This window comes from Pan paniscus, chromosome 5 (assembly GCF_029289425.2).
Source record: "Pan paniscus chromosome 5, NHGRI_mPanPan1-v2.0_pri, whole genome shotgun sequence".
In the NCBI taxonomy this organism is placed as follows: Eukaryota; Metazoa; Chordata; class Mammalia; order Primates; family Hominidae; genus Pan; species Pan paniscus.
The window spans coordinates 40,600,957-40,607,310 of NC_073254.2; positions in this window are offsets into that span (position 1 = coordinate 40,600,957).

Genomic DNA, 6,354 nt, shown 5'->3' on the forward strand with positions numbered 1-6,354 from the left:
TTTTTTTGTATTTTTTTTTTTTAGAGATGGGGTCTCACTGTGTTGCCCAGGCTGGTCTTGAGCTACTAGGCTAAAGCAATCCTCCTGTGTCATCCTCCCAAAGTGTTGGGCTTGTCAGAGGTATTTGAACCAGAAAGACTCCATCTTGAATAGGAGCTGGGTGAAATAAGGCTGAGTCCTGCTGGGCTGCATTCCCTGTAAGTTAGGCATTGTAAGCCACAGGATGAGGCAGGCAGTGGGCACAAGATACAGGTCATAAAGACCTTGCTGATAAAACAGGTTGCAGTAAAGAAGCCGGCTAGGCCAGGTGGGGTGGCTCACACCCATAAGCCCAGCACTTTGGGAGGCTAAGGTGGCTGGATGGCTTGAGCGCAGGAGTTGGAGATCAGCGTAGGCAACATGGCGAAACCCGGTCTCTATTAAAAATATAAAAAATTAGCTGGGTGTGGTGGCACATGCCTGTAATCCCAGCTGCTTGGGAGGCTGAGGCACGAGAATCGCTTGAACTCAGAAATTGGAGGTTTCAGTGAGCTGAGATCGTGCCACTGCACTCCAGCCTGGGCAAAAAAAAAAAAAAAAAGAAAAAAGTAAAGAAGCTGGCTAAACCCCACCAAATCCAAGATGGCGATGAGCGTGACCTCTGGTCATCCTCACTGCTCCCCACCAAATCCAAGATGGCGATGAGAGTGACCTCTGGTCATCCTCACTGCTATGCTCATACCAGCGCCACGACAGTTTACGAATGCCATGGCAACGTCAGGAAGTTACACTATATCGTCTAAAAAATGGAGGCATGAATTATCCACCCCTTGTTTAGCACATAATCAAGAAATAACCATAAAAATGGGCAACCAGCAGCCCTCAGAGCTGCTCTGCCTATGGAGTAGCCGTTCTTTTATTCCTCTACTTTCTTAATAAACTTGCTTTCACTTTACAGACTCGCCCGAATTCTTTCTTGTGTGAGATCCAAGAACCCTCTCTTGGGGTCTGGATCTGGACAGACCCCTTTCCGGTAACAGGATTACAGGTGTGAGTGAGCCACCATCCCCAGCCTTAGTAAATTTTTATTTCAGTTATTATATATTTTTATTTATTTTCTGTTTTTCAGTTATTATATTTGAAACTCCAGAATTTTTATTTAGAAAGACTGTATTAACAAATCAGGAGTACTGGCATAATCCTGGCACAAAGCAAATGTTGACATAGGTCTGGCACAAAACAAGTGTTCAATGCATTTTAGCTACCTTTAAGTGTATTATTACTAGCTGCTTCTGGGGCTAACCAGGGAAAATTATCCTTGCAAAACCCCCACTCACTTCCAGAGCAGGCTTCAGTGAAGCAGTCATCTGTGTCATGACAAGAGTCAAACTCTGTAAAACATTTGAAGAGATTTATTCTGAGCCAAATTTGAGTGACCATGGCCCATGACACAGCCCTCAGGAGGTCCTGAGAACAAGCGCTCAAGGTGGTTGGGATGCACCTTGGCTTTATACATTTTAGGGAGGCATGGGACATCAATCAAATACGTTTAAGAAATGTACATTGGTTTGGTCCAGAGAGACGGGACAACTGGAAGCAGCGGAGGAGTGGGGTGGAGGTGATGACAATTGGTTGAGTTTGTATAAAGATTTGGGATTAATAGAAAGGAGCACTAGGTTGTGATAACAGGTTGTGAAGACCAAAGTTGTACTATGGGATGAAGTTTTTAGCTAGCAGACTTCAGAGAGAATAGGTTGTAAAATGTTTCTTATCAGACTTAAAAGCTGTGTTGATATTAATGCCAGAGAGGAATAATGAGGCTTCAGAGAGAATAGGTTGTAAAATGTTTCTTATCAGACTTAAAAGCTGTGTTGATGTTAATGCCAGAGAGGAATAATGAGGCATGTTCAACCCCCACTTCCCTTAATGGCCTGAGCCAGTCTTTCAGGTTACATTTTAAGAAGCCTGACTGAAGAGAAAGTCTATTCAGATGGTTGGGGGGCTTTAGAATTTTATTTTTGTTTTATACCTTTGCCCTTGGAAGTTTTGCTGAAAAATGAACACAAAAAAAGGCAGATTCATAAGATAAAAGGCTTTACAATTTAATCACTCTGTGGTTCTCCTCATGCACATAGTACCAATATCCCAGTGGAATTTAGAAGCTTATATGCCAACTTGAAGTTGAAGAAATAACAGGGGCTTGATCCTTGCAAAATAGGTTATGGGAAACAGAAGAAGAGGAATTCTGTTGAGGGGCAATATGTAACTACCAGGAGAGACTAATTGGATCAAAGAACAGATAAATTTGTAAATAGTTCTCCTTGGAATTTAAATGATGCTTAGAGACTGATTATCTTATAAAAGGGTCTGTTCAGGTGTGGTTACATTCTTGGTCTTTCCTATAATGCACAATGAGATAAGAGGGAGGGAGAAAAGAACAATTGTTCTCACTGGTGGGGCCATCCTATTTTTATGTACCTAGGGAAAAGTCTCTTTAGTGTCTGTTGATCTCTAAGAGTCTTTCATTCAAAATACTCATTATATCAGGAAGCCATATTTTGGGGTGAAATTCACTACTCCCTTTTAGAGATACGGGTACAAACTGTTTGTAAAGAATGCTAAGACTTTGCCGGGTGCAGTGACTCACGCCTGTAATCCCAGCACTATGGAGGGGCCAAGGTGGGCAGATCACTTGAGGTCAGGAGTTCAAGACCAGCCTGGTTAACATGGCAAAACCCCATCTCTATTAAAAAAAACAAAAATTAGCCAGGTGTGGTGGTGGGCATCTGTAATCCCAGCTACTCGGGAGGCTGAAGGCAGGGAGAATTGCTTGAACCTGGGAGGCAGCTGTTGCAGTGAGCCGAGATCACGCCACTGAACTTCAGCCTGGGCAACACAGCGAGACTGTCTCAAAAAAAAAAAATGCTAAGACTTACTTTGGGACATCCTTTGTCAGGGCCCATGATTCTGATTAGCTCAAGGCAGGTATTTTTTTTTTTTAATAGAGACAGCGTCTTGCTATGTTGGCCAGGCTGGTCTCGAACTCCTGGCCTCCAGTGAATCCCCCCACCTCAGCCTCCCCAAGTGCTGTGATTACAGGTGTGAGCCACCACACCGGTCTGGTTTTTTTTGGTGGTTGTTGTTTTAATCCTATAATCCTGTGTCCTTTCTTCCTACCTCTGAGTAGTGCTTACTCTCTCCCCTTTAGTCATTTGAAAAGTTTATCAGAAAGTGGGTGCAGTTTCAGGCTGGGTACCTTGGCTTATGCCTGTAATCCCAACACTTTGAAATGCTTAGATGGGAGGATCATTTGAACCCAGTTCAAGATTACAGTGAGCTGTGATCGTACCATTGTACTTCAGCCAGGGTGACAGTGCAAGAGCCTGTCTCTAAAAACAAACAAAAAATTGCTTTCACACTGTGATGCTATCACATCTCTCCTAAGCTCTTGTTGGGGCTCAGAAATTGATACCCTAAAATATGGCCCTTGGTCATATTGAACTGAAGAAGCCTCAAAGTCTCTCTGACATCCCTGCCACCAACTATCCCTACCAAAACACATCATGGAATTAAAGTTTCTTTATCTACCTAAGATCCAGACCCACCAAAAAGAGCAATTATTTTTATTTACCCTTCCTGTAAGACCAAGAATGTAACCATGCCCGAACAGACTTTCACAAGATAATGTTCAAGTTAATCTCTGTTCCCTGATCTACTTACTCTCCCTAGTAATGAAAGGAGTTGGCCAGCTTGCTTTAGGCAGACAGTAAGGGAATGGTACCCAGAGAACCTCTGACCTGCCCCACAAATGCTTACACCGGATGTTTTGTGCAGATAAGGGAACTTGCACAGGGGGCTTGCCTAAACATGCCTGCAGTGGATGATTCCTTTCCTTAACACATGCGCAGTTCAGGAAATTAATCAATACGGAGTAGCTCAGTCTAAAGGCCTGCATGCACTGGTAGGACAGGATGGATTTGCCAGGAATTTGAGTCTTAAGCCCTAGTATTCAACTGTGAAGAGCAAACCAGAAATCTGCTTTCAGGACCCTTCTCTTTGCTGAGAGCTTTCCTTTCACTTAATAAATTCTACTCCACTCATTCTTTGATGGCTGCATGCCTAATTCTTCCTGGCTGTGAGACAAAAACCCGGACCTAGCTGAGCGAAGGAGCAAAAATCCGCAACAGTAATCCCATCAACAGAATTTCTCTTCTTCCCCTCCCATAATCTGTTTTGCCAGGATAATATATAAGCTTTTAAGCCCTCTTGGGAAGTGGATAATCATTCTATGGTTCTCCCTGTGTACATGTTAATAAATTTGTGAGTTGATTTTTCAGCAAAGTTTCCCCAGAAGCCAAAGGGGAAATTTCCCTTGGCCCCTCCACTCTCTTTTCCCAGCTCTTCTTTTACTTTCGTTTTTATTTCCTCAGCCCAGTAGGTCACAGCCTTCTTTTTATTTCTTCTCTGTCCAAACCATCAGTATATCCTACAGGTGGTAGAGAAGCAGCTCTCTGGGAAACCAGTAAGCACCATGAGTTCTGATACTTTCTAGTACCATTTGACATATTAACATCCCCGCCACCCGTAATATGTATGGACACACACACACATACCACATCACATGCATCACACTAACACAAACTATGCATCACATACCACACACAGCACACACAGTACCACATACCCCACACAACACCCACACCACACTACATGCATCATGCACATATGTGCACACACCTCTTGTGATGTGTGTTTAGTGCAATTCAGAAAGTTACTCTTTGATTTAATGCACATCACTATGCTTAGAAATATTCTAGTTACTGGGATTCATCAGTGAACAATATTGAAAAAAATCCATCCCTTATGGAACTTGCATTCTCATGAGGGAAGCAAACACTAAACAAAATAAATTAGTAAAATATTCAGTGATAAGTGCCATGGGAACAAAATAGATTTGAAAAGGTTTGGGAGGGAGAGAGGGGTACACTTGCTAACAAGTGGTCAGGATAGGGTTAGTTGAGAGGCAAAATCTGAAGGAGTTGAGGAAAGGCATTCTAGGAATAGCTGAGTGCTGACTCTTCCCCACAGTGGGAACACACAGTACAGAGCTTCTGAAGGAGACTCTAGTGACCTACTTCCCATTGTGAGTCTTTGGACTCCTATATCCCATAATCACAGGATCAAGCCTAACTTTACATATTAGAGATAATGCATTCCTCCTTGGGGATAGTTCAGGTTGATTTCTCCCTAGGCCTGCCTTTGTCAACATATTCCTGAAGTCTCATCTGCACCCCCTCTCTGCTTCTAATATTTGCCACTCTGTGCATGAACCAGCCCCTCCTTCCTGCAATGGGAAACAGGTGTGAGATGGGACAGCTGTCACAATCTGTTTTGCTTTTGTCTTGCTGTTATTATTGGTAATGGTAGTTTGTTTCCTTTTTAGCATTCACTAGCTTCCTTTTCCTGATCCTTTGATAGTGTTACCAGAAAGGGGGTCCCAACCCAGACCCTAAGAGAAGGTTCTTAGATCTCGTGTGAGAAAGAATTTGGGGCAAGTCTACACAGTAAAGTGAAAGCAAGAAAGTAAAGGAATAAAAGAATGGCTACTCTACAGGCAGAGCAGCAGCTTCTGGACTAAGGATACTGATATGCTTTGGCTGTGTCCCTACCTAACTCTCATCTTAAATTCCCACATATTGTGGGAGGGACCTGGTGGGAGGTAATTGAATCATGGGGGCAGGTCTTTCCCTGAGTAATTTATACTGCTGTTCTCATGATAGTCAATAAGTTTCATGAGACCTGATGGTTTTATAGGAAGGAGTTTCCCTGCACAAGCTCTTTGCCTGCTGCCATCCATGTAAGACCTGACTTGCTCCTCCTTGCCTTCTGCTGTGGTTGTGAGGTCTCCCCAGACACGTGGGACTGTAAGAGCATGAAACATTTTTTCCTGGTATAAATTACTCAGTCTCAGGTATGTCTGGATCAGCAGTGTGAAAATGGACTAATACAGATACTTACAGTTATTTCTTGATTATGTACTAAACAAGGAGTGGATTATTCATATGTTTTCCGGGAAAGATGTGGGCAATTCCCAGAACCAAGGGTTCCTCCCATTTTTAGACTATATAGGGTAGCTTCCTGACATCGCCATGGTATTTATAAACCACTATGGAGCTGGTGGGAATGCCTTCTAACATGCTAACACATTATAATTCGTGTATAATGAGCAATGAGAATGACTAGAGGCCACTCTTGTTGCCATCTTGATTTTGGTGGGTTTTGGTCAGCTTCTTTACTGCAACCTGTTTTATCAGCAAGATCTTTATGACCTGTGTCTTGTGCCAACTGCCTATTTCATCCTGTGACTTACAATGC